The sequence below is a fragment of the Hemitrygon akajei genome, unplaced genomic scaffold (genome assembly GCF_048418815.1).
Source record: "Hemitrygon akajei unplaced genomic scaffold, sHemAka1.3 Scf000085, whole genome shotgun sequence".
In the NCBI taxonomy this organism is placed as follows: Eukaryota; Metazoa; Chordata; class Chondrichthyes; order Myliobatiformes; family Dasyatidae; genus Hemitrygon; species Hemitrygon akajei.
The window spans coordinates 17,041-44,520 of NW_027331971.1; positions in this window are offsets into that span (position 1 = coordinate 17,041).

Below are 27,480 nucleotides of genomic sequence, written 5' to 3' on the forward strand. Positions count from 1 at the left end.
GATAATTGCAACTGGATATCAGAACATATTTGTTATGTATTTATTTGTCAATGGCCGCCCCCTTGCAGCAAATAAAATGTAAACACACAAATTACAAACTGCAGAATCAATACCTCAGATGTCTAATTATTAATGACATTTATAGTACCCTGCACAAATGGAGATAGCTATCTGTCAATTACTACTGTAAATTTGTCTTCTGTCAATAACAATTAGTGCCACGCACGGACAATGGCATTGCTGATCATGATGATGACGACATTGGTAATCCAGGCCGATCACTGCGCAGACTAATCATACTGTTGTCTCTGCGTATAGCTGGTACAATCAGTTACGAATTGACATTGATTTAAGGTGACGAGGGAGAACTAAAAAACGTGGAGGGACAACTTTTGACCAATGACGTGAGTAAGGGTAGGGGACGAGCTGCCCCAGGATATGTTTGAGGTACACACTTTTAGAACATTCAAAATAGTAATTGGACAGATCACGGATAGGTACGCTTGAACGGAATAAGGTTAAAAAGGGAACGAATGAGGATAGCTTAGATCAGTGGTTCCCAACCTTTTTTTGGCCATGCCCAAACTAATCACCTCTAAAATCCTGATGCCCCCTGTGGTGATATATAATTCTTATTATTCAAAAAGTGAACTCCTATTCACCTGGAGGAAGCCTAAAAGACCATTAACTTGGTTTAAACAAGCTTCCAAAGAACATGGCATTCATGAAAGAGAAAAATAAAAGAACCAAAGGACTGTTAAAGTTCTAAGGAAGAAATTACTAAGAAATTGTAAAAAAAGAACATTAAGTGATATTAAAATAATAATAATAATAATAATAATAATAACAACAATAACAACAACAATAATAATAATAATAATAATAATAATAACAACAACAACAATAATAATAATAATAATAATAATAAATAAATAAACAATGCCGATTCGTTTCTACAGCTTACAAAGACAGACACACCGTTTAAAAGAAATGACGCAATGTACACACCTTCACACCACCAAGAACCGAAAGCTACTGCAAAAAGCAGCATTGGCGCGACCTCGTACGAGTTTCTTACGCGTTTGGACTTGTTCATTCGTTCCTTCCTACATCAGTCAATTCATTAATTTAATTATGAAAGCCATTTGATGGTTGTAATGATGGTGATACACTATATATACAGTACATACGCAATTACACATGTACAGACACACAAGTATTTTTATGTATTGCATACTGTATATACACATATGTATTAACTCGCACACACACTCATACTCACACAGACATACTAGAAAAAATTCACTGTTAATAACCGTCAATTCTCGAATTGCCCCCCTTAAAAATCAAATTACCCCCCTGTGGGGCGTACGCCCCACGTTGGGAACCACTGGCTTAGATGGTAAGAACAGCTTGTGCCACCGCTTCTACATCCGTTTGCACAGACTATTTTCTTTAAGAACTGGAACATTAATAGCTTCTGCGATTCTGTGCTTGAGTTGTGATTCGTTTCCGATTTCGATGTCACTTGTGGCAGTTGGATTTCTGTGGTCTTTAACGAAGGGAAAATTATGCAAAATCACAACGTTTACAATTGAGGTTATTTTGCTTGTCGATATATACAAAGTCAGTTCGAAGTACTGGACTGATGCATCTGGATAAATCCTGCCCGCCTACCCTGTTTCTTGCATCCAAGGGAGTAGCATCGATTGCCATACTACGGAACTCTTTTTTTCCACTGTGGTGTGGGATCATGTACGGCTTCTGGTGCAAAATAAAATATTTTAAAATCCATTTCATTTTTTTGTCCTTTCTGATTCAACAGCTGTATGTCTTTACAATGGAATAACGCACCATGGAAGTATTGACGGAAGTAAAAGCACAGATTTATCAGGATGATATGCAATCTGCTCATCAACAACTTGAAGTAAATCATGGAAAGATAGATGGTAAAGAATACCTATCGGCCATTCAGTGATCTGACCCATTGAATACTGGAGGGTAAACAATTGAAGAAAGCTAAACAAGCCAAAGCACATTTATGCCTACGCCACTTTGTCTTCCCACCACCTGTTTTATTTACCAACTTTTAGACATAACAGGCTAGCAAAAAATCAGATTTTTGACAAATTTCCCATTTTATTTAAAACTCGTAACAGAATAAAAACGACATACTGCATTCTTCCTTCTATGTTAAATGTGATCCTATCTGCCATGATATGCTTTCATCCATGTTCTGATACGTTGTGTGTGTAAATCAAAAATATCTAATGACATGAACATATATCCTCACAGATTTTGCTCAACTCCTGTTCAAATCAAAGGGAAACATTTCATGTCATTTCATAGAATATTATGAGCTTCATTTCAAGGGTGGCCGTAAGAGAGAGACGTCTTCTCTATTTATCGCGCTTGCCGTTCAATCTGCCAGGAAATGCAGAGGAGGCCTGAGCCAAAATCAGAGCAGCGGAGCGGATTCAGCTGGGAACGATAACTTCCATAACAGATCGGAAAATAATAAAACAGAGGAACACAAGAAGCCAGAAAGCAAGGGGCACGGGAAATTAAACGCCATTTGCAACCAGCTAAACGTTATGCAGGTTGAGTGAAAGCCAGAAACTACTGGTTGAGGCCGACTGGTTCGATGAGTGAACAAGGATGGTGGTTGTGAACCGGGTTTAAGTAGGCTGCAGGTAATGTGTATGGAACGACTGGCAGATGAGCTGGACAGAAGTCCTGATAGAAGCTCCAGCACCACCACCGTACATGGCCAGTCCCCGACGGCCTTAGCCTATCCGGAGTGGTACGGTAAAACTCAATGACGAACGGTTTATCAAAAAATACTGCTATGAAGGAGGAGGTCACGGGTTCTGCAAGCGAGACAGACGACACTGATTACGAAAAGCTCATGAATCATTTACTTACCAACAGCAAGAACTCTGACAATCCCTGCAGTAGAAAAGACAAATCCTGATTTCCTTGGAGAACGTCTTTTATCTGTTTGTATTTCAACCTCTGCCAATAATCTGCAACTTTAAATAGGATTTCGAATTTCATCTGGATGTCATGTGCTTTGCAGCATTTGCCGCGTTCACACGGCTAAAAGTTATCTTTTGTCATTTTGTGCATCTGCTTTAATATTTTTGTACACAGGATGAAGTTTTGGCATCGGGTTGTGCTCCGAAAATCGCAAGAAGGATCCCGGAATAACAGGAATGTGAATTCTCGTAACCTGGATATTATAAGCAGAAGACAATCCATAATATTGCTCTTCACTCTATCGGGCAACTTTATGTTACTCAGATTGACAGCATCTGGGAATCATTGTATCCCCCTTTTCGCCGTGTATTCAGGTCGCGACATCACCCGTTGTACAGGTGTCAGTGAACAAATCGGAAACCTGCTCACTCACATCACTTCCGGTGCAAACATCGGTATGTAAGCATTTACCCACACTAAATTCAGAGAAGAGCCAAACACTTGATAATGTCTCCTTGCAGGATTATTATCACATTGACCAAGAATACTACATTTCAATCCATATCGCCATGTCTTCAGAAGTGTTCGGTTTCACTTCATGTCCGCTGTTACAACTTGCACCAACCTATCAGGAATCCCGATTGTTATTGAGAAAAAAAGAGTCACATCTAACAACGTGATTAATGTCCTCCTGGCCTGTTGCAGAATCTATTGTCTGAATCGAGTGATTATACTTAGTTTAATTAATGAGGAAAAGCGTTTCATGAGCAGAATCGAAGGAAAGTGAATCCTAAGGCAAATCTTTCATCGGCGGCACCGTGGATCATAGTCAGAAACTGAAGTCAGAGTTAAGAGACTAGGTAGACGTGTGTTTTACTTTAGTTTCTTGGAGAACAACAAAATTTAACAGTCAGCAGTCCAATTGTTCCCCATTTAATATCAAAGTTTCTATATAACGTAGAACATCAAATTCTTGTTCTTCAATCATCCAGGTAAACAGAAGCGTACTCCAAAGGACGAGAGACAGTATAACCTTTGGAACCCGAAAGCGTCCCCCTACTCGCCCCTCACACGCACAAGAAGCAGCAAAGCATTGACCGTCCCCTCCACCAGTTATTACAGCAAAACCCACCGTCTCCCTCTCTCTGACAACGAAGCAATAGCAAAGCCCGGGGAAAACATTATCTGCGGTAAAACAAAAATACTTAAGTTAAAAAGGATAATTCAACATAGCTCAGGAGTTCCTTTCACACATGCGCACACTCTCTGTCTCCATTCTCCGTCCATTTGCATCACCTCCACGTTTCTCCTTAGCACAGGTGTAAACACTGCTCTACATCTAAAATGGAAAGCCAAAACATTTTCCTGGCACAATATCTGCCCGAAGTGTAAATCGGTGCAGAAATTTATTATTATTAATTTTCTTTTATTGTTTTCTCAGCTCAGCAAACCAAAGCACGCGCATTTCTCAATTGCTAGACGCAGGTGTAAGGCTCGGCAAAACCATAGTGGTCTTAGGGAGTCATCCTGGAAAAAAGTCTCGATTCATTCTGATAGTTTTATTTTTGGTTGTTACTATTTTCATGTCAATATGCAACAATACTTCAACAGATGTCGAAAGAATTTCAGAAATATTGGTATAGTTTTCTTTGTAGAGAATGTAGAAACACAGAACATTTCTGCATTACCGCTGGGCTTAATTTACCATTATGGAATCTATTATCAGTTGTTCTTTATTTGTGAAATACATGATTTTACAATTTTAAATATTCAGTCGATTGTAAACAAGATATATGAGTATATTTTAATGAATCATTTGTGATTTCCACTTTGGGTAAGAGATATGTTTTACCATCTTTTGAAATGTAATCACTTTTTCAGGATATTTAAGAAAACTTTTGACTTGCGTTAATAGGTACAGATGTAGGTAAATATATTTTATATCAATATTTAAGAACATTATCACTGCAAGTACATTTTCACTTCTAGGTATACTCTATAACTTCTTTCAACATATCCATTGTAACCAGTTATGCGCATTTCTTCATTCTTGTGTGTGCGTTCTGTCTCTCCCTAATCCTGCTTACTTCTTGATTTTGCGTAATGCTGTTTGACCCGATATTATAAGAAAAAAATATTATCTCTGTGTTTATTCAGTTTCAATGCTGGTAATCGTAACGTTTTGTTTCATCGTATTTAGTTTCGATATCGTCCCTAAATCATTGACACTGGGTTTGAACTGATAACTCTGGTTTCTTCGTCTGGTGCATTTCATGTTCTCTTTCTTCTAATTTTGTATGCACCAGGTTTCGTTTTTAATGTATTACAATTTCCAAAATGATTTTCTTATGTTAATCTTCTATTGACGTTCTATTTGCTTAGTTTTTTTTTTCTTAGCCTTTTCCTTAACTTTCTTTATTGTGTTGTGCATTTTATACTCCATTAGGGGACTACTTTTTTAACGTTTCAATTATGTTGCTTCCTCCCTTCTGCCATTTCGGTGTCTTCATTTCATTACTTCGTTTTGTGTTCCTATAAATGAGCGTCTCTATTTTGGGGTCATTGTACTCTACCGGCGTTAATGCTGCGCGTTATGCAACTGTGTGTTGTTCTTCAAATGTGTCAAGTTTTCCTGTGCGTTGTGATAATACAATATTATTGAGAGTCCTTATAATTTTTGCAAGTTACAATGGCGTATTTTGTTCACATATGCAAGATCTTTCGTTGGGTCTCGTGTGATGTTAAATATTTAGATAACTGTCTTTCCTCTAAGCTTCATCTGCACTCGGCGAAGGTTCTTCCATTTGTTGTTGCTGTTGGAATAGTTATACTTTCATCAGTGCTTCGGTGGGTTGCACCTGCATTATTTTCTTGTATAGCATTGTCGTGGTCTTTGTTTTGGCTTCTTACTAGCTCTTGTGCAACTTCATATGTATCTGGTTTAACATGTCTATGGTGATTAAATTATTTTTGCTCCACGTTGATGTGATATTCGCTGTGTATTTGCTTGCATGAAGGAGTATCCTTCGTTAAACTATTGATGGAGTCTATGCTGTCACACCAGTCTCAAATTCCATTAAGGCTGTCCCATAGACATTCTACACTTTCTCTCTCTTGAGTTCCACGACTGTCCTGGCTTTCCCGATCCACTTTCACCGCATTTCCTTGCACGTTCAGTTCGCATTGGCAGCCATCCTTTAGCGAAGTTTCAGAGATGGCCATAACGTCATATTTGCCCATCTGTAACTGAATTTTAAGACCGTCCATTTTATTCTTTATGCTGCGTGCTTTCAAATAGAACACTTTCAGACCAGTATTTGTCGTTTTCTGTTTTAATTGCATCAAGGCTCTATTGCCATATAACTCGTACCACTGGTTGTGATTAAGCCTCATCTCCTGCATGTTCTTTCCATAATCTCTGTTGCACACTATCCTTTCTTTATTTCTGTTTTCCTCTTCCTCAGCCCTATCACCCCAGTTCCCATCTCCTCTGAAATTCACTTAAACTCTCCCGAGCAGATCAATTTAATGCTCCGGCTAAGATATTGGCCCCTTTGGATTCTGTTGTAATCGATCCTTTTTGCTCAGGTCGTGAATCCCCCAGAAGAGGCCACAATGATCCAGGAATCTGAAGCCCTGCCCTCTACAACAGTCTCTCAGCCACACATTAATTCGGCTGATCATGCTATTCATGGGTTGCTGCACGTTTTACAAGCAGCAATCCTGAGATTACTACCCTCGAGGTGCTGCTTTACAGGTTCTTACCTAACTGCATGAATTCTTTATTTTTCTCCTCCCTTTTCCTACATTTGTTATTGGCACTGACGTAACCAAGACTTCTGGCTGGTCGTCCTCTCCCTTCAGAAAGTTCTGCACCCTATCCGAGATATCCCGTACACTGGCACCTGGGAGACAACACACCTTACGGCAATCTCTCTCAGGCTGACAGAAACTCCTGTCTGTACCCCCCCACTATGAAATCCCCTATGTCTACGGCATTCCTCATCTTCCTGTTTCCCTTCTGCACCACCGAACCAGGCTCAGTGCCAGGGACCCGATCGCCGTGGCCATCCTCTGTCAGGTTCCCTCATCTGTTCCGAAAAGAGATAAAGGTTACTGAGGGGAATGGCCACAGGGCTGCTTTCAATTATCTGAGCTCTTTCACTCGTTTCTCTCTCTTCGCTGACCGTCACCCACTTATCTAACTCCTGCAGCCTCAGGGTGACTAACTCCATGAATCTCCTCTCCCTAATAATTTACTAATCAGTTAACTAATCCCATAAACCTACCGAGCTGAAAATAAAATGTAATATACGGAGAGGTTACATAAACTTACTTATGACTTTTCTTCACAATTTACAGTAATATAATTGAGTATATTCTTAATTGTTTCTCGTTTGTGTTGACCATTCTAAAACCGGAGAAATCGGAAAATAGGTGACGCAAATTTAACGTCGGACATCAGTGAGTATGTTTTTCTTCCCGTGTTAGTTTCCCCTCTGAACCTCCGACCCTCCTCTGCTCCTTTATCCTTTATTACGAAGGGAGGGAGAGAGAGGGGGGGGGGGAGAGAGAGAGAGAGAGAGAGAGAGAGAGAGAGAGAGAGAGAGAGAGAGAGAGAGAGAGAGAGAGAGAGAGAGAGAGAGAGAGAGAGAGAGAGAGAGAGAGAGAGAACCCGTGTTGGCTTGAATTATCCTTTTCAACGATTTTTTCCTTGTACTGCAGATTGTGTTCTTTTTCCCTAGGACTTTGCTATTGCTTGGTTGGTAGGTGGAGGATGACGATGCGTTTTGCTTCAACAAGTGGTGGAAGGGGACGGTCAATGCCTTGCTGATGCTGTGCGTGTGGTGGGCGAATAGGAGTACAATTTCGGGTTCTAAATTTTTTACTGTCTCTCATCCTTTGGCGTACGGTTCTCTTTCCTTGGTTGTCTGCGAAGAACAAGAATTTGATGCTGTATACTGTATAGCATCTCTGATATTAAATGGAACATTTAAACTACCGACTGCTAAATTTTGTGTTTGGCAGGAAACTAAGGTAAAACACAGGTCTACCCAGACTCCTCATATATTTGACTTCAGAATCTGACTACGATCCACGGTGACGCTGCTGAAGGTTTTGCCTTAGGATTCAGTTCTCTCGATTCTGCTAATTGAAACGTTTGTTTTCTTACATTAAACTAAGTATAATCACTCGATGCAATACATAGAATGTGCAATTAGCCAGGAGGATACTAATCACCTTGTTTAGATGTCACTCTTTTTTTTCCCAATAACAATCCAGATTCCTGATAGACTGATGCAAGTTGTAACAGCGGGCATGGAATAGAACCGAACACCACCCAAGGCACGACGTCCTGGTTTAACTTATATTTTTCTTGGTCACTGACAGAATAATCCTGCAAGAGGACATCATCAAAAGCTTTGTCTCTTCTCTGAATTTAGTGTGGGTAAATTATTAAATACCGATGTTTGCACAGGAACAGATCTGCGTAGGCGTATGTCCGATTTGTACAATGATATCTGCGAGGGACCTGAATACATGGCGAGAAAGGGGATAAAATGGCTCCAAGGTTGTGTCAGACCGAGTAACATGAAGGTGCCCAATAGAGTAAAGAACAATATCATGGATTGTGTTCTGCTAACAATGTCCAGGTCACAAGAATTCACATTCCCTTTGTTCCGGAATCTTTTTTGCGATTTTCTGGCCACTAACAAATGCCTAAACTTCATCCAATATGTAGAAAAATTAAAACAAAAACACACAATGACCAAAGTTGACGTTTAGTCGCGTGAATGTGGCAAGTTCTGTTAAGCACACGGCATCCAGATTAATGAAATGTTCCCAATTATTGGTAGATGTGCAGAGGTTGAAACACAAACAGATGGGGGATGTCCTCCGAGGGAATCAGGATCTGTCTTTCTGCTGCAAGGATTCTCACAGTTCTTGCTGTTGGTAAGTAAATGTTTAATGAGTTTTTAGTAATCAGCGTCATCTGTCTCACTTGCCAAACCCGTGACCTTCTCCATCGTAACAACATCTTGGATCAATCGTTCATCAATGAGTTCTACCGGACCATTCCGGATTGGCTAAGGCGTCGGGGACCGGAAATGGAGGGTGGTGGTTTTGGGGTTTTTATCTGGCCTGCTCACGCTGTGATGACCTTGTCTCCACCCAGCTGATACGGTTCACCTGCCACTCGTTCCATACACATGATCTGAAGCCTACTTAACCCCAGTTCTCAAACACCATCCTTCTTCACTCATCGATCCAGTCGGCCTCAACCAGTAGTTTTTGACTTTCACCTGACCTGCATAACGTTTACCTTGTCAGATTTCCTTGCCCCTTATTTTGTGGCTTCTGGTGTTATACTGTTTTATTACTTTGCGATCTTATAGAAGTTATCTTTCCCCGCTGAATCCGCTTCACTGCTCTAATTATGGATCAAGCCTCCTCTGCACTTCCTGACAGATTGAACGGCAAGCGCATTAAATATAGAATACATCTCCCGGTGATATTACAGCCGACCTTGAAATAACGTTTGGTATATTCCATGAAATGACATGAAATATTTACCCTTGATTTGAACAGTAGTGGAGTAAAATCTGTGATGATAAATGCTCCTGTTATTAGATATTATTCAATTACACACAAAGCGTTTCAGAACACGAATGAAAGCGTAACATCACAGATATGATCATTTTTAACTGAAAAGTAAATTGTAATTAAAGAAATAACGCAATATGTCGTATTTTTTCTATTACGACCTTTAATGAAAATAGGAAATTTGTCAATAATTCTTTACAATCTATCTTTCCCTGAATTAATTCGTGCTGATGAGTAGATTGCATGTCATCCTTTGGAATTTGTACTTCCCTACGGTGAGTTATTTCATTGTAAATGCATGCAACTGTAGGATCAGAAAGGGGAAAAAATGGATTTAAAATGTTGTACTTACAATAGAACCCTTACAGGATCCCACACGACAGTTGTACGAAACTCTCCGGAGTATTGCACCTGCTGCTGCACTGGATGCAAAGAGCTAGGGGGTGAGGACAAGTTTTATGCGGATGCATCAGTCCCGTTCTTCGAACTGGCCTTGTATCTATTGTAAAGCAACATAACCTCAGTTGTAAACGTTGTGATTTTGCATAACTTGCCCTGCAGGAAAGATCACAAAAATCCAACTGCCGCAAGTGACCGAAATCGGAAATGAAGCAAAACTCGGGTAGAGAAACTCAGAAACTATTAACGTTCTAGGTCTTAAAGTAAACAGTCTCAGTTAACGAATGTACAAATAGCGGTCCAAGCGTTTCGCACTATTTAAGCTATCTTCATTTGCTCCCTTTTGAAACTTACCCTGTTAAAGCATTGCCCAATTAAATTTTGAATTTTGTGAAAGCGCATACGTCAACCACATCCTCAGTATCGCTTTCCATGTACTTAACACTTAAGTGGTCAAAGTGGTCCCTCCACTTCTTACTAACTTTCTCTCGACACTTTAAATAAATGTCCATTAGTAAATGATCTGCTAAACAGTTTGCCACTGGTAAGTCTGCAGGGCCAACAGTATTTTTAGTCTGATCATTGATGTGCCTGTGTTACCAATGTCGTCATCATCATGGTCAGCAGTGACATTGTCAGTGCGTGTGCGCAGTAATTGTTCTAGAAAAGCAGCAGTTACGATATTCTTCATGACAGGAAACCGCCGTAAAGTTCGGTTGTATAATATAAAGCTCTACACCTCATTGACTGATTTAGTGAAAACACTTCAATTACTAGACTAAAAAACACAAAATGCTGGCAGAATTCAGCAGGCCAGACAGCATATACTGATAGAGTATATCACCCCAGGTGACACGCAGTTGAAGTGGTGCCTCACCTGAAAGGACTGTCTGGGGCCTGGGATGGTGGTGAGGGAAGAGGTCCTACACCTGTCCCCACACCACTTTGCCTGCCAGTCAACTGGGGTAATATACTGTATCCGGTGCTCTCGATGTGGCCATTTATACATTGGGGAGACCCGCCGCAGACTGGGAGACCGTTTCGCCGAACACCGGCGCTCCGTCCTCCAGCAGTGGCGGGATCTCCCTGTGGCCACACACTTCAATTCCCCAGACCACTCCCACTCCAACATGTCTGTCCAAGGCCTCCTCTACCGTCAAGATGAGGCCACACGCAGGTCGATGGAGCAATATCTTATCTACCGCCTAGGTAGCCTCCTTCCTGCCGGCATGAACATCTAATTCACTGACCTCCGTTGATAACCCTGCCCCCCAGCCCTACCCCTATCCCTATCTATTATTTTAGTCTGGTTCTTTTTCTCTCTTTTTCCCCCCACCCTCACTATAATCTCTCCCCCAGCCCTACCCTTCTTTTTCTTTTATTTACCATAATTCTGCACCTTCCCCCTAGACCATTTCCCTCCAGCCTATCACTTCCCATCTCTCTACTTTATCCCTCCCCCCTCGAGCATCCCATGTTCCTTCACTCCTGATGAAGGGTTTCGGCCCGAAACGTCGTCACTACCTCCTCCCATAGATGCTGTCTGGCCTGCTGAGTTCTGCCAGCATTTTGTGTTTTTTTTAATTTATTTCCAGCATCTGCAGATTCACTCGTGTTGCCTTTCAATTACGAGACTATTATTTCTAGCCACTGAATATAAGTGGCACATGCTTATGCAATTTCCATTTCTGTTTCCACGGATCCGCATACGAGTTCAGATTTGAATTTGAACGGAAACTATTTACTTCATTGTAAGTGTACCAAACTTTATTTAGTCTTACAAATGAAAATATGCGTCCGAAGCAGGGAAATGACAGGAGGAAAGGGAAAGAGCTGAACAAGAATGGTATCTTCTCCACCTGTTTTCATCCCTCACCTTCTAGACATTGTGCATATTCATCCGGTTGTGTTTCAGGTTAGTGTTCATCCTGCAGAGACCACTTTATTCTGTTCATTACAATGTATGTCTCATTCCAGTAATACTTACAAATTATTCAAAATCTTTTAAACTGTCTCAATTTTATTGTACACAAACAGATAACTGAGCGTATCTTGTAATTCTGCAAGTGCCGAACTATAACGGGTTAACTACATCTCATCTTGACAGTAATTAATCTGACTAGCGATGTGTAATAATTCTCTCTTGTTGTTCTACTCCATGTGCTTGAAACAACAGAAAGCGTTCTCATTTATTCTCAGCATACAGCACACTTTTTCAAAGGTTAAGAATATCTAACGTATGTTTACACATATGCAGGGTGTTTTAAGAACTATATTCTCTATTTTATTCCTGGCATGATGCATCAGAAGAAATGATATCGGTGTGTAAAGGTGACGAAAGCTCGTCATTCTCATGTTCCCCGGTGGTTTCCATTATCTGAACCCACTGAACACCAGCTGCACCTATTTTCGTCATTGCTGTTCTATACCTGCGAGCCCACTGAACAATGTCCGGATTTCTTCGTGCAGACTCACTAAGTATAAGCGTGTGACAGGATTTTAATATAAACAACACAGAATTTCATTTAGATATACTAAAATAAAAATGTGCCGGTGCTTCATAATATAAACACGGCCCAACGTGATGATAGAAAAGAATGAATGACTATTTCTCCTTATACACTGTGTCACACCTGAGATGAGTACGAAAATATCAACAAAAGCCGTGGTTAAATATCTTTATGTCCACTGATGTTTCGGTCACTCGTTGGTGCATTGACCGTACAACAGATATTGTTTCTGCAGTTTCTAATTTGTGTTATCAACATTTTATTTGCTGCAAGGGAGCGGGCATTGACATATAAATACATAAATAATATGTTCCGATCAGCGACATTGTGATCACTGATTGCAGGGCATCATCTCTAACAGTGTGATTGTGCTGAAGTTCATTTTTTATAAAGAAGGATAATGTCATGGTTTTCTGATCATACATATTGTTTTCGTTGTGTTCGTCATGAGGTTGGACAAACAATGAAATTGGAGATGGTTTGAATAAGCAGTGATATTCTCTGTGTGAGGGATCATGGGACCTAATGTCGTGTGATAATAACATTTACGGTATTGATGGAACTTAACAAACAGAGAGACATTATCACCACCAGTGTTGAAGTGATACGCCTGTAGAGCATGACAGTCCAGTTAATTGCAAGGATGGAAGTAACACAACTTCGCTCCTCACAGCCCAAAAGGGTATTAAATTCTCGTAAGTGTAATCCTTCTCAATCAGCTCATGTATGTATCTGTCTATTTATGCAGCTATCTATCTATTTTTATCCGCACATTGGCGATAATCTGAAAACCTCTTTCTTTGAAATAGCCGTGATGACAATTTTTATGGAATATGCAGAATTAAACTAGAAAGCAGATGTATACTTGAAATGATCGTGAAAATCGTGCAAAGTAAAATCTTGAAAGAATATCAGTGCGTTATGTCCTAGCTGATTTGTTTGTTGTTTACATATATTTCTAACTCATATTTAATTATTGTTTAGCGGTGTTGATTGCCTGTCGTATTCGACGAACGCGCAAAATTTGAAGGAAGAATTTCATAGTGAAAAAGTCGTTTGCACGGAGCAGTTCCACTCTCTCGGCCTCAAATGTCTTGGTCCGAAGATAGGAAAGGACGTCAAAATTGGAGACTTTCTCGTCTGCAGTGGATAACCGGGACTCCTTCTGTGCCTTGCTTTGCCCTTCGTTGTCCATGAAGCGTTGTTGCACCACCTTCTTGGGTGTTGGATCTTGTAGTTGATCTCATCCGCCGAATCCAGGAAATGGCTTCATATGCTGGGGTAGGCAATTCCCTAACTCACGGGGGTTCAAGTTTGCCGGCGACCCTTACCTGTCGAAGCGCCGTACCAGGGGACTGCCACTGTCGGATGCAAACAGTTACTCGGAGCCACCGGTAAGAGCTGGACGTAGGAGGGGACTAAAAGTGGACGAGCTGCCTCTGGGTAGAGTACGACAAGCCCAGCACGAGAGGTGCAAATAAGCTACTGTGTATAACATTTTAAAATGAAGGGTCTTGGAGATTTTATTTCGGCACGAAACTTGGCCTGCTAATTTGAGAAATATAAATAATTAGTAACATTCATTGCATGTACGATGTGCAAATAAATAAGTATCAAATCTGAATTTTGGTAGAGCACAATGGTTCTCTGTTAACGACTGGAAGTATTTTAAGCGGGTGAAATGTGCTATATGTATATGTGTTCCTGAAGGTGGAACACGCATGCTTCGCTAAGCCGTTAGTAATTCAAATCTGGTTGTAGTTGATGATATTTATCATGATAAATGTTTACTTGACCAGTACATATCAACATTTTCTGGATGACAATGACAGTAATTGCATTCACCAGAGAAACTCCATCTGGAATTTTATCGCAGAGTTGGCAGAGCAACACTTTCTAGCAGGTACATATACCGTTTTCCCATGTCCTTAGATACATCCCATTGATGATCCTGCAAAAACAGCTTTACACGCTTGAAGTTTGTTGCAGTTCCCTGCATTCTCATTTACTTCAGAGAGAAATCACCCTTATTTTGCAGGTTTTGTTGTTTGATTTTGCACAACATTTGTCTGACCTTCGATTCCCTTGTCCACTATTCTTCCCTACTAATCTCCTTCCTAGCAATTATCACTGAAAGCGTGAAAAGTGCACTACCTGCATCTACACGTCCTCCCTCATTCCACATTGGTGAGTCCCAGTATAGATTTCTGTACCGCATTGTGGAACACTATCGTTTTGCATTCACCCTCTAAAATCCATGCCTTGTGCATTAGTGAATGAAACTGTGAGCATGTCCCGATGTTCCTATCAAGGTGGATCTGCGTCCTTCTATAAGAATGGAACTGACTGAACTCTAGGTAGATTGCCGAAATGAGTTTCACACTGCCTTGCAACAGGATGCATAGATTCACGTCGGAGACTTGCTCTGTACTCGCCTCTTAAGATGACACGGAACAAGAGTACGATGGAATATTCCACATTTAAATCTTCAGCAATTCAATAGGAATGTTCATGCCATCCAGCGAAGGACCGCGCTTCATCACGTTTCATTCTGTAGTGTGTACCGTGTTCAGTGCTCGTTCAGGCAACACCTCCAGTGTCTGAGCATTGACTACAGTTGCAGGGAAACCTCGCCATGCACGTTTGAATAAGAAACCTGCTTTGCCGAGAAATACTGTATATCTCCGTCCATCACTGTTCTTCTCTACCACTTCCCATTCGCTACATAAAAGGTTACAATCCTAAAAATCATTGTCATCGGAGGAGCAATTGGAGACAGATATAAAATGATGCCTTGGTAACAACACAAATATCGCAGAAATCAACAAAACTCGTACGAGCGTTGACGTATGGATCAATGAACCAGATGTATTGATTAATGGCGCAGGAGGAATGGAAATGAATTGTCGCAACAAATGTCAACTGTTTCCGATTTACTGATAGAAAACAACTTACAAGAAAAGGTGAATCACATGGTGAGATTAGCATAGTCAGACTCACTGATCGTATTCAAGTTGTGGAGGTGAAAAGTGTTTTATCAACTCTGAAATTTTCTAAAGGAAGCCGAGATCCACGCATCAATATGAGTTTCACAATGGAAAGAGTGGTGAGTCACCCACAGTGGTGATACGAGTTCCGCATATCAATAGAAGCTCCACGATGGATGCAGAAGTTAGACTTTATCCAGGCAACCGAGGGCTGCACATTGGTACAAGTTTCACACTGGATGCAGAATGGTGAGACTTTGTTTTTCAAATAAGCCAAGGGCCGCTCGGCATTACCTCTCGGCTCCTAAATTCAATTCCACGATTGATGAACACCAAAAAAATCATACGCCTTCCTAATCACAGAGTCAATCTGCGCAGCTGCTTTGAGCGTCCTATGGACTCGGACCCCAAGATTCCTCTGATCCTCCACACTGCCAAGAGTCTTACCATTAATGCTATATTCTGCCATCACATCTGACCTACCAAGATGAACCACTTCACACTTATCTGGGTTGAATTCCATCTGCCACTTCTCAGCCCAGTTTTGGATCCTATCAATGCCCCGTTGTAACCTCTGACAACCCTACACACTATCCACAACACCTCCAAACTTTGTGTCATTAGCAAACTTACTAACTCATCCCTCCACTTCCTCATCCATGACATTTATAAAAATCAGGAAGAGATTCTTTTTATAAAATCCCAGAACAGATCCCTAAGGCACCCCGCTGGTGACCGACCTCCATGCTCAATATGACCCATCTACAAAAAGGCTTTACCTTCTATGGGCAAGCCAGTTCTGGATCCACAAAGCAATCTCCGCTTGGATCCGGTACCTCTTTACTTTCTCAATAAGCCTTGCATGGGGTACCTTATCAAATCCATGTACACTACATCTACTGCCCTTTCTTCATCAACGTGATTAGTCATATCCTCAAGAAATTCAATCAGGCTCGTAACGCACGACCTGTCCTTGACAAAGCCATGCTGACTACTCCTAATCATATTACACTTCTCCAAATGTTAATAAATCCTGCATTTCAGGATCTTCTCCATCAACTCACCAACCACTAGGGTTTAAATCACTGGTCTATATTAATGCGAAGGTAATCGCCAGAGGCTCATGGATCTCATCCCTTGCCTCCCACAAAAGCCTGGGATACATCTCATCCGATCCCGGCGACCTATCCAACTTGATGCTTTCCAAAAGCTCCAGCGCATCCTCTGTCTTAATAACTACATGATCAAACTTTTCAGTCTGTTGCAAGTCATCACTCCAATCACCAAGATCTTTTTCCATAGTGAATACTGAAGTAAAGTTTTCATAAAGCACCTTTGCTATTTCCGCCGGTTCCATATACACTTTCTAACTGTCACACTTGATAGATCCTATCCTTTTACGTCTTATCCTCTTTCTCTTCACATACTTGTAGAATGCATTGGGGTTTTCCTTAATCCTGCAGGTGAAGGCCTTCTCATTGCTCCTTCTGGCTCTCCTAATTTCCTTCTTAAGATCCTTCCTATTAGCCTGATAAACTTATGGATCTCTAACATTACCTAGCTCTCTGAACCTTTTGTAAACTTTTCTTTTCTTCTTGACTAGATTTATTACAGCCTTTGTACACCACGGTTCCTGTACCTCACCAGAACTTCCCTGTATCATTTACCTGCACCCTCCGTCTCTCTTTCATCCACGTACCTACACAAACTTCACTGAAATGATACAATTGAATCCGCATCTGCCAGTTACGCTTGCAGTTCCTTCCACATTCTTGCGAACCTCTGAGTGAATAACATCTACTACATAAAGTTCTTGCATATTTCCACTTCCTTCCCAAGCCTATGAACTCTAGTTGTAGATTCACTTAAAGGAGAGAACACAGAATATAGAAATCTACAGCATATTACAGGCCCTTCGGTCCACGTGCTGTGCCGAATATGTAACCTTCTCTAGCAACTTCTTGGGTGCATTGGTTCCCTAGTGCATTGCCCTCTATTGTTCTGTGTTCCATGTACCTGTCTAAAAGGCTATTAAAAGACTCTATTGTATCCGCTTCTACCACAGCCGCCGGCAGTGCATTCCATGCGCACACCACTGTCTGCGGGAAAACCTTACCCTGGTAACCCCGCTGTCTCTCACAACGCAGACCACTTCACACTTATCTGTACTAAATGTGATCTGCCATTTTTCAGCCCATTTCCCAGCCAATCAACATCAAGCTACAAGCTTGGATAGAGTTCCCAGAGTGGACTACGCCCCCAACCTAGGAGTGTTCCGCATGCCTTTTGATTCAGTTATCTACATCGACAACTATGTCATTAACATTCATGATAAATAACAACGAGCCGAACACCAATTGCTGCAGCAGACACGTCAGAGTCAAAGAATCAACCATTCACTTTCTGCTAATCCAGATAAAAACGTTCATCAATTCGACTACAAGCCGCAGCTAAATTCGAGTGGCCACGTAATTTTTTGTATTATCAAAGGTGCCTGGAATATTGCTCTCGATCTCGCTTATATGCGCAGACGAACAAACGTACAACGTGTTTTACTGTGATACATATCACCGTGTGATACTGTGACTTTCGTCATTCAAATGACTCGAAATTACTAGAACAAGCGACAGTAAAATATGATCCCATCTTCCTCTTCAATAAAGTGTACTCCATTTCACCTGCCGAGCTAATTTCCCGCATCAATGTCAGAAGCAAATGAGCTTCGCTGAATGTGACAAAATAAATTTGTTTGAAGTTGATTATCCATGTTGATTGTTCAGGATGATTGCCTATGTTAGAAAGAACACAGATCAGAAAATGTCCCATTTTACAAGCTGACGTCAGATGTCTTGGAAATTACATTGGCAACGTTCATATTATCTTTTGTTTAAAAGTTAACAACTTGTAACATCCTTGGAGATTTCATAGCACGGTACCAGAGTGAGAAAAACACTTTAATGTAAGTGCTTGTGTTGTCCCTCATGCGACTGAGTTGATAATCACACTAATTGCCTCAATGGAATTACACTGAATTGCATATAACTCTAAAACCGATCACCGGTCCACATGAGCAGTTGGATCGTCCCATACAACTGAACGCTGCCTCTGACGGATTATGGGATATGCAGCGATTTATTACATCGCGGGCGTTTTCTATCCTACAATCGTAGCGATCGGTATCCCTGGTAAGATACTGGACCCGGTCACTCTATGTATAGTGCCGTCTTCATCCTGCTTTTGTTCCACTGCACTGTTTGGACTTTTACTGAGCACAGATGCTACTTTCGGCTGAACTGTGTTTCTAGAATTGAGGATCCAAGCATCTAATAGTTTTGTAACTTAGTTTCCATATTGTTTTTAAGTGATGCTTTCTACTTTTATAAATTACGTCGGTGTCGATATTGCCATTGTTCTACAGTGTCACCTTGGTTGACTTTCTGAACGGACCCTGGTCGCTTTTCCAGATTAGAAGCTTTTTCAACTGACCGACCCGTCGAAAATCGACACTCAGGTCTGTTCTTCATAAAACGTTCGATTATAACTTATGCATTAAATCTCATGATTTCACCACAAATAATCCCTTCAGCTATTTCACCTCAAACAATGGAAATGGTGTTGTTTATGGAGCGATCGACCTTCACGGGTACGTGCCGTGAATATCAGATGCCCGGCTGTAACCTGTCGGTAAGTCACCAACCCATTGCTAATTCTGTGCATTATTGTCCAGCTGGAGTGCACGGACAGAGTCCGGACAAATTGAATTTCTGCTTTTCACTTCAAAAAAAAAAAATCCGAGACTGCGTAGCATTGGAAAACTGGTGGTCATTCAGGCATTGCAGCTAACGATAATTTTGTGTTGATTTTGTTTTCTCTCCTAATTTCTTGTAGTTAATTTAACGGCGATTGTGATCCTATCTCGGGGAAAATGCGGACTCTCCAAATGCATCACCCGTTACCTGGTTGGAATGGCAACAGCGGATCTGATGGCGGTTATAGTTTTCGCATTAATGGAACAGACCAACAATATCTACATTTATTGTAGATTCCTGCTAATCACTCCTGTATGCGCAGTAACAGGTGTATTATTTGTTATGACGAGGGACTGTTCAGTTTGGTTTACGGTCAGTTTTACCTTCGATCGTTTCATCGCAATATGTTGTCGAAAGCTCGGGAAACGATACTGCACTGAGAGAACAGCAACTGTGGTTATGGTAACCGTGGTTATAGTGAGCTGCGGGAAATGTGTCCCGTATTACTTTGTCGTTGAACCTTACGTCATTATTGACAACGTGCCTTGGCGTTGCTCCCTCACACATGAATACGCTACTTTACCCGTGTGGAAAGGATACGAAATGTTGGACAGCATTGTTACACCTTTGCTACCAATCGGATTAATTCTTGTCTTCAATGGGTTAACAGTCAGACATATAGTTGCGGCAAATAGCGTCCGCAGAGGGCTTCGGAACAACAGCGATAATCAGAAGGATACCGAGGTGGAAAACCGCAGAAAATCTATGATTTTGTTGTTTGCAATTTCAGCTAATTTCATATTACTTTGGATGCCCTATACAGCTCATTCCCTGAAATGGCAAACGGAAAATTACTATTACCTGGACAGATATTTGACTACCCCGGTCTATTTACTACAACAATTTGGGCACATGTTGCAAACTCTCAGTGTGTGCACCAATACTTGTATCTATACACTGACACAGAGGAAATTCAGACAAGAGCTGAAGGATGGAATGAAGTATGTTTTTACGTTAAATGGCCATCTGTGTCGATAACGCCCACTCCAATTGCAATTCAGCGGAGGTTTAAAATAAAACAGTTGGAATAAATCATTAGGTTTGGTAAATACGTCATAAGTTCAAACAATCTTGTGCCTGGTCATCTGGAAATGAATAAATTCCAAACTATCACAGAGACTTGACAGTCATCCGGGAAACGGTAACACAGCATAAAAGCCAGGACCAACAGGGTCCGGGATAGCTCAATTCACCAGGCCATCAAACTGATTAACTCGCGCGGATTTGAGTGGTTTTCTATGTTATATTGACCGTTCTATTTATTATAAATTATTAGGATTGCACATTTAGACGGAGACGTAACCCAAAGATTCATCATGTATGTGAAGGATGTAGCAAATTAAGTAACTTCAGTCCCAAGGGGAGGAATGACTTCCGGACTTCTCGGCGTTTAGATGTTTCCAAATGCGCATAGTCGCGTAAAAGAGTAAAGGGAAAGTTTTTTAAACACAGGGAGTTATTGACAACCTCACAACTGCTGAAAGGGAGGACACCGTGGTGTGATTGCATGTTCATAGACTGTGAGTGGAAGTCAGAAGTAGAAAGGGAACAAATACTCGTTTCAGAGTATTCTGTACAGTGCTCCCGTCACCAAAACGGAAACAACACACAGAGACAGTAACAGATGGACTATAGATTTTGGTCTGTAGGTTCCCCATAGATTTGGGGAAGGTGACTTGGCACAAGTAGCAGGCAGGCGGACTCGTAAACATTTCATCTTGTGCTAATACTAGAAAGTTAATTGTGACAGGTAACTGATCTCTCCGCGTGTCAGCATTTCAGAACGATAGAGCACAGTTATTCAACATACCTTACACTGGGATAGAAGCAGACAATGTGGAATGTACTTAATTGATACTATTGGGTAGGAACGTGGGAGCCGAATTAGGGAAACGATGCAAATCTTCAAATGCAGAAGAGAAATATGGAGATTGTTCATTGAGCACTTGATTGGGTTTCAGCATTGGTTTGTTTCATTGAGGCGGGGATCGGGAGTTCCCGTAAAGTAACCCTGGTTGATGAGAGATATTGAACACCTCTTCAAGAAGAAGAAATAAATATACTTAAGGTGTTGGAAGACCGGATCAGGCAGCGTTAAGGAAAACCACAAAGTAGCCCGGAGGGATTTAACAATAGATTTAGAAGAATTAAAATGAGTCAGGAGAAGGCATGGGAGAGCCGCATTAATGTAGGTGAAAAACAGGAAGGTAACGAGAGAGAGAGAGTGGAAGAGATAAGAGATAAAAGAGCAAACACGTGTCTGGAGTTCAAGGAGGCAGTGAAATTCCTTTATGATACTTTACTTCGGTATTCACCAGTGAGTGAGATCTTGATGCATTTGGATACAGCGAAAAAAAGCAGGCGTGCTGACGCATGCAGACGCAAAGAATTACGAGCTGGAAACTGGGAATACATGAATATAAACCATTTCCCGATGCTGGAAGGTACACAATCCAGGTAATTAGAGAAAGCTAGCTGAAATATTGCTGGGACTTTGGACATGTCATTTGCGTCATCACGGGCTACTGAAGTAGTATAGAAGGATTGAGAGAATGGCAAATGTTATTTCTTTGTTCATGAAATGTAATTGGGATAGTCTTGAGAACTACAGACCAGTGAGTCGGTCAGTAGTGGGCAAAGTATTGGAGAGACTTCTTAGAGACAGAATTTACGGAAAACCGTATTCTGTTTGGTGATAGTATGGTTCTCTGTTGCTTATGAGTCAGAATAAATTCCATGAAAAAGTGAAAAATAAGTAGATGAAGCAGAAGAGTCGATGTGGGGTATATTAATCCTGTAAGGTGCTAGACTGGGTTCCCGATGGTGCACCCTTTCAGAAAGGCAGGTGGCCTGGGATCTAGTGACACCTGGCTGCATAGATTCAGAAATGGCTAATCAAGGAAATCCCGATGAGGCAGTTGACGGAGTGTATTCTGCCCGGATGACAGTGGCTAGTGATTTTCCTCAAGGAATGTCTAATCTTTAGTACACTTTACAAGTATATATAGACTCTGCTATTATAGTGTTCTGAGAGACAGACCATAATTTGACCATCCTGCAGGACGTGGATAATTTACTGAGTTAGGGCTGATTTTGAAAGCAAACTAGTAAATTCGGACTGAAACTGTACGCTATCTAAACTGAAATCATGTATTCTGATTACATGACGGAAACTGCACGCAATCTAAACTGAAATCATGTTTATTTATTACAGGTCTGAAACTGCACGCTATCTAAACTGAAATTAAGTTTACTTATTACAAGGCAGATGGTGCGGTTACTTCCAAACATTTTATGTTTCCAATGGAACCGAGCAACTCAAGATCAGCATTTCAAAATATTCAGCAGCGTCCTTTGTTGCTTTCCAAGTGAACGAGCCTCCCAGAAAGCGAAATTCAAATTACCAATTCAAGTAAACACGAATTTGTCTTATGTCAGCTTACGTTTGAACAGTGGCTTTATCGTACCCGGAACAGATATACTAATATCTCGATCATTTTATCCTTGATTTCACATTGCCCTTGTGGAATCCGTGCCACCCTCTGAAATCAATACCAAAGCAAAGAAACACCAGAATGCAATCGAAATACGCAGGTAAGGCATTTATTTCAACCAATGAAGCAGACATTTGCAGACACTGAAATCCTTTTCTGAATGAAAAGGTTAATTCAAACATCCTTTCAATACAATGCCAACAATCACACAACTGTCTTCCGTTCATTCAGGTACGAATTGCCTCTGTTTCTCTTTCAACTTGTGCAATATTTTACATTCTCAGTCCATTCACACTTTAAACTATCGCAGAACATTTAAGTGTTGAACAGTGAACAAATAATCTATGATTAGAATCATACAACATTTAAGACATCCTGTCGAGTCTAAGGCAAAGGGACGCTGAAAGTTATGTATCGTCCGCAAATCATTCTTCAACATTTCTAAAGATGACGTCACCACATCCCCGAATCTCCAACGGCTTAAACGTTTTCTCACCTCCAATCACTGACCAAAGATAGGATTGAGTTTATATGAACGTTTTGTTGTATATTATCAGTTTTAATAAACCCCGTCATCACCGTTAAAGTAACAGATTTGTTCACTGAAGTTAGAGGCCGCAGCCGAAGTCGCGAAGGATGAAGTGGAAGCATTAAAAAACAAAGCAGTGTTTTACAAACGGCTATAAATGTGATTCAGAAATCCGCACTGGAAAGGATAAGCAACACAGGCGATCGTGCAAAGTGCAAAAAACAGATTCAAAATTTGCAGGACCAACTTGCAGCACAGAGAGGAATGAAATATGCTTTTGGATGTAAACAAGGGAGGAAGGTGAACATGGAGATATATTGATTTATATGATTTAACAGATTAAGCTACTTGACACAGTTACGATCATTGCAGAGCACCATTTCCCCTGGAATTCCCACGAACACACTATCAACGGGAGCGGGTACTACCGTCTCAACTATTCTTATAACTAGTTACTATCAGAAAATTGTGCGTGTGGGGGCGGCGTAGGGTGAGCTAATCAAATCCGAACATATCAAACACCGCACTGTTCGACGTACAGCAGTTTGGAGACATTGCGACGTATATCGGGACGTGTGTGCTCGGAGACGATCCTCGAGAGCTTTTCCAAGCAACTAGACATCACAAAGTAATACATGGCCAAGATCACTCTGAGGAAAGGACATTCATGATAATGTGTTTATATCCAAGTTTACACTCAGCTTTGCCAGATATACAACCACATGTTATGGGTACAAGGGAGTGACTGAAGAACGAAATGATGTGTTAACAGAGGAGACACGGCATACCTGATATTCAAATGTGACCAGAGGAGAGGGGAACATTCCAGTGTATTTGCATCCCGTTTATGGACTGTGTTCCAAGGGATGTATGGAACAGCATTAGTTCGGGACTATTTAGGAACAGTGGCCTCAGATAGATGGTTAAGGACACTGGTGTCTCACTACACCGATGAATCTAAAACGGTTCTGGAAATGTTAGATCCCATACTGAGCATGGTCACTGAGGAAAATGAGCAGAGCGTGGGTCAAAGAGACGCAAAGACCAACTGAACTCTGTAATGGGAAGGGGACGCCTATTAAATGTCAGCCTGCCTGGAGAACAGGGGGTAGGGTTCTATTCCCAAGGGCCTCCCCGCTACAGTATCGAAGGGCACGGAAGGGCTCGGAAAAGAGAGAACTGAAGGTTAAATGCTGTATCTGAGGTCAGGAGGGACACATTAAGAGAGAACGCTCAAACCGGAGAAGGGAAATAGCAGAGCGATGCGGTCTGAAGGTGGTGAAATTAAATGCTGTATCTGAGGTCCGGAGGTACACATTAAGAGAGAATGCTCAATCCGGAGACGGGAAATAGTACAGTAATGCGGTTTGCCATTGGAGGGGCCAGAACGACCGAGACCACAAAATAACATGGTCGACACGCCATCATACAGGGAATTGTTCCCTAAGCTCCAATGACCGTGACTGGATTCACCAACATGGCTATGTGGCATAAGATATGATGAAGTCGGAAGGCCTCTGGCGAACAGTGGGGTTGGAGGCCACCCTGTTACCTATTTCTAGACACTGGCGGATCGCGAGAAAACCTTCAACACCACTGATGTAATAAAAACGCAAATTGGAATATACAACGTAAAAGTATTCAACGTAGATTCATAGGACATTCACAAGTGGGACATGCGAGTGCACCTTTGGAAGTTATAATAGGAGACTTAGCATTGAAAAGTCCGATAGTGTTGGTGGCATTACTCGGGGAGAAAGGTGCACATACTGCGAAGTGATTCTATGGCTAAAGCGCAGCTCTGCTTTGACCCAGTGAACTGTATGATTTAGCAGATGAGTAACACACCGCATGCAGATCCCAGCAGAAGAATATCAGGATGGAATACACACAATGACTGAAACGTGGATAAAACCGGAGGAGGTGAGCAATGAGCAGACGGTTCAGCAAAATATTGCACAGAAGACGGGGCATTTACAAGGTTCAGACATTCCACCACCACCCCCCCCAAAAAAAAAACAGAGGAAGTTAATGGTAAGTTAATACGAGTTTAGTACAAAAGGAGAACTGAGGCTGGTGGCCTCATCTATTAACTCACCCATATGGCCAGTGAGGAAAGCAGATGTAGTTGGAGGTTCACAATAGACTACCGGCAGCTGAATAAAGCAACTCCGTTAACAGCCCCAACTGTTACAACTAACCCGGAGACAGTAGTCCAACATATTGAAAGAGTTCAATGGTTCACAGTTTCAGACATAATTAATGGATTTTGATCTATCCCAGTAAAACGAGAGTGTCAATACAAGCTTTTATTTACCATTCAGTGTCAGCAGTATACATGGACAGCCCTACCACAGGCGTACTATAATTCCCTTAATATTTCACCAGTCATTAGGGGAAGTTGTAAAAGAGATTTCAAAAGCCCACTGTTTGGTGCAATACGTAGATGACATACTCTTGCAGACTGAAACCAAGCAGGAGTATTATCAGCTATTGAACATAGAATAGTACAGCACATTACAGGCCCTTCGGCCCACAATGTTGGTCCGACCCACAAAGCCTGCCTCCCATATGACCACCCACCTTAAATTCCTCCATATACCTATCTAGTAGTCTCTTAAAGTTCACTTGTGTATCTGCATCCACCAGTGACTCAGGCAGTGCATTCCACGCACCAACCGCTCTCTGAGGAAAAAACCTGAGGGAGGACATGTAGATACAGGTGCGGCGCTTGTATCGCACGCAGTGATAAGTGCAAGAAGGAGATTAGTAGGGAGGGGTATTGAACAAGGGAGTGACGTGATACCATCGGAAACCGCAGAAGGGGCTGGGAGTTGTGTGTGTAATTGTATCGTCGTAAGATTTCCGTTGAAGACGGAGGAGGAATGACGGGGGTGTGTTAGGTAACAACATGAATTTATTTCTCTCTCTCTCTCTCTCTCTCTCTCTCTCTCTCTCTCTCTCTCTCTCTCTCTCTCTCTCTCTCTCTCTCTCTCTCTCTCTCTCTCTCTCCCCAGCGATAGGAAGGATGTGCAAATCTTAGAAAGGGTGCGGAGGCGATTTACAAAGATTTACCTGGCTTAGGTAGCATGCCTTATGAGCATAGGTTGAATGAACTTGCCCTTTTTTGCTCAGAGCGACGGAGGATGAGATGTGACCTGATAGAAGTGTATAACAGGATGAGAGGCATTGATCGTGTGAATAGTCAGAGGCTTTTTCCTCGGGCTGAAATGGCTAACACGAGTGGGCACAGATATAAACTGCTTGGAAGTGGGTTCAGAGGAGATATCAGGGGCATTGAATTACTAACGGCTCAGTAAAACGCGGGTCTTCCGCCTTCAGGAACACATTTACATTTACTTCCTTTTGCCTGCTTAAGAACTCCCTGTCGTTAACAGACAGCCATTGTGCGCTGCCAAGGATTAGATTTGATACTTATATTGTGCACGTTGTACATGCTATCGAAGTGACGAATATTTCTCTAATTAGCATCTCAAGTTTCGTGTCGAAATAAAATCTCCAAGGCCATTCATTTTAATATGTTGAAAACAGTATATTCGTTGCGCTTCTGGTGGCGAGCTTGTCGCAATCAACCTAGAGGCAGCTCGTCCACTTTGAGTCCCTCCTGTTACCCAGCTCTTACCGGTGGCTCCAAATAACTGATTGCATCCGACAGTGGCAAACCCCGGTACGGCGCTTCGACAGGCGGGCTAAACCAGGTGAGGGTAGCCGACAAACTTGAACTCCAGTGAGTTATGGATTTGCCTACACCAGCATGTGAAGCCAGTTCCCGGACTCGGCGGAATGGATCAACTACGAGATCCAACACGAAAGAAAACGGTGCAGCAACGCTTCGTGGAGAGCGAAGGCAAAGCGAGGCACAAAGTGCGTCATTGTTATCCACTGCAGCCGAGGAAGTCTCCAATCTTGGCATTCTTTCCTGCCATAAGACCAGGACTTTTGAGGCCGACAGAGTGGAGCTACCCCAGAGCAATGTTTTTTTTTTCAATATGATATTCTTCCTTTACAAGTTACACCATCGTGGGAAATGACGGACATTCAACACCGATAAACAATAATTATAAAATAAAGAATTAGAATTAAATCAATGGAACAAATCAGCTAGGGCATGATACATTGATGCTCTTCTCGGATTTTACCTTTCAC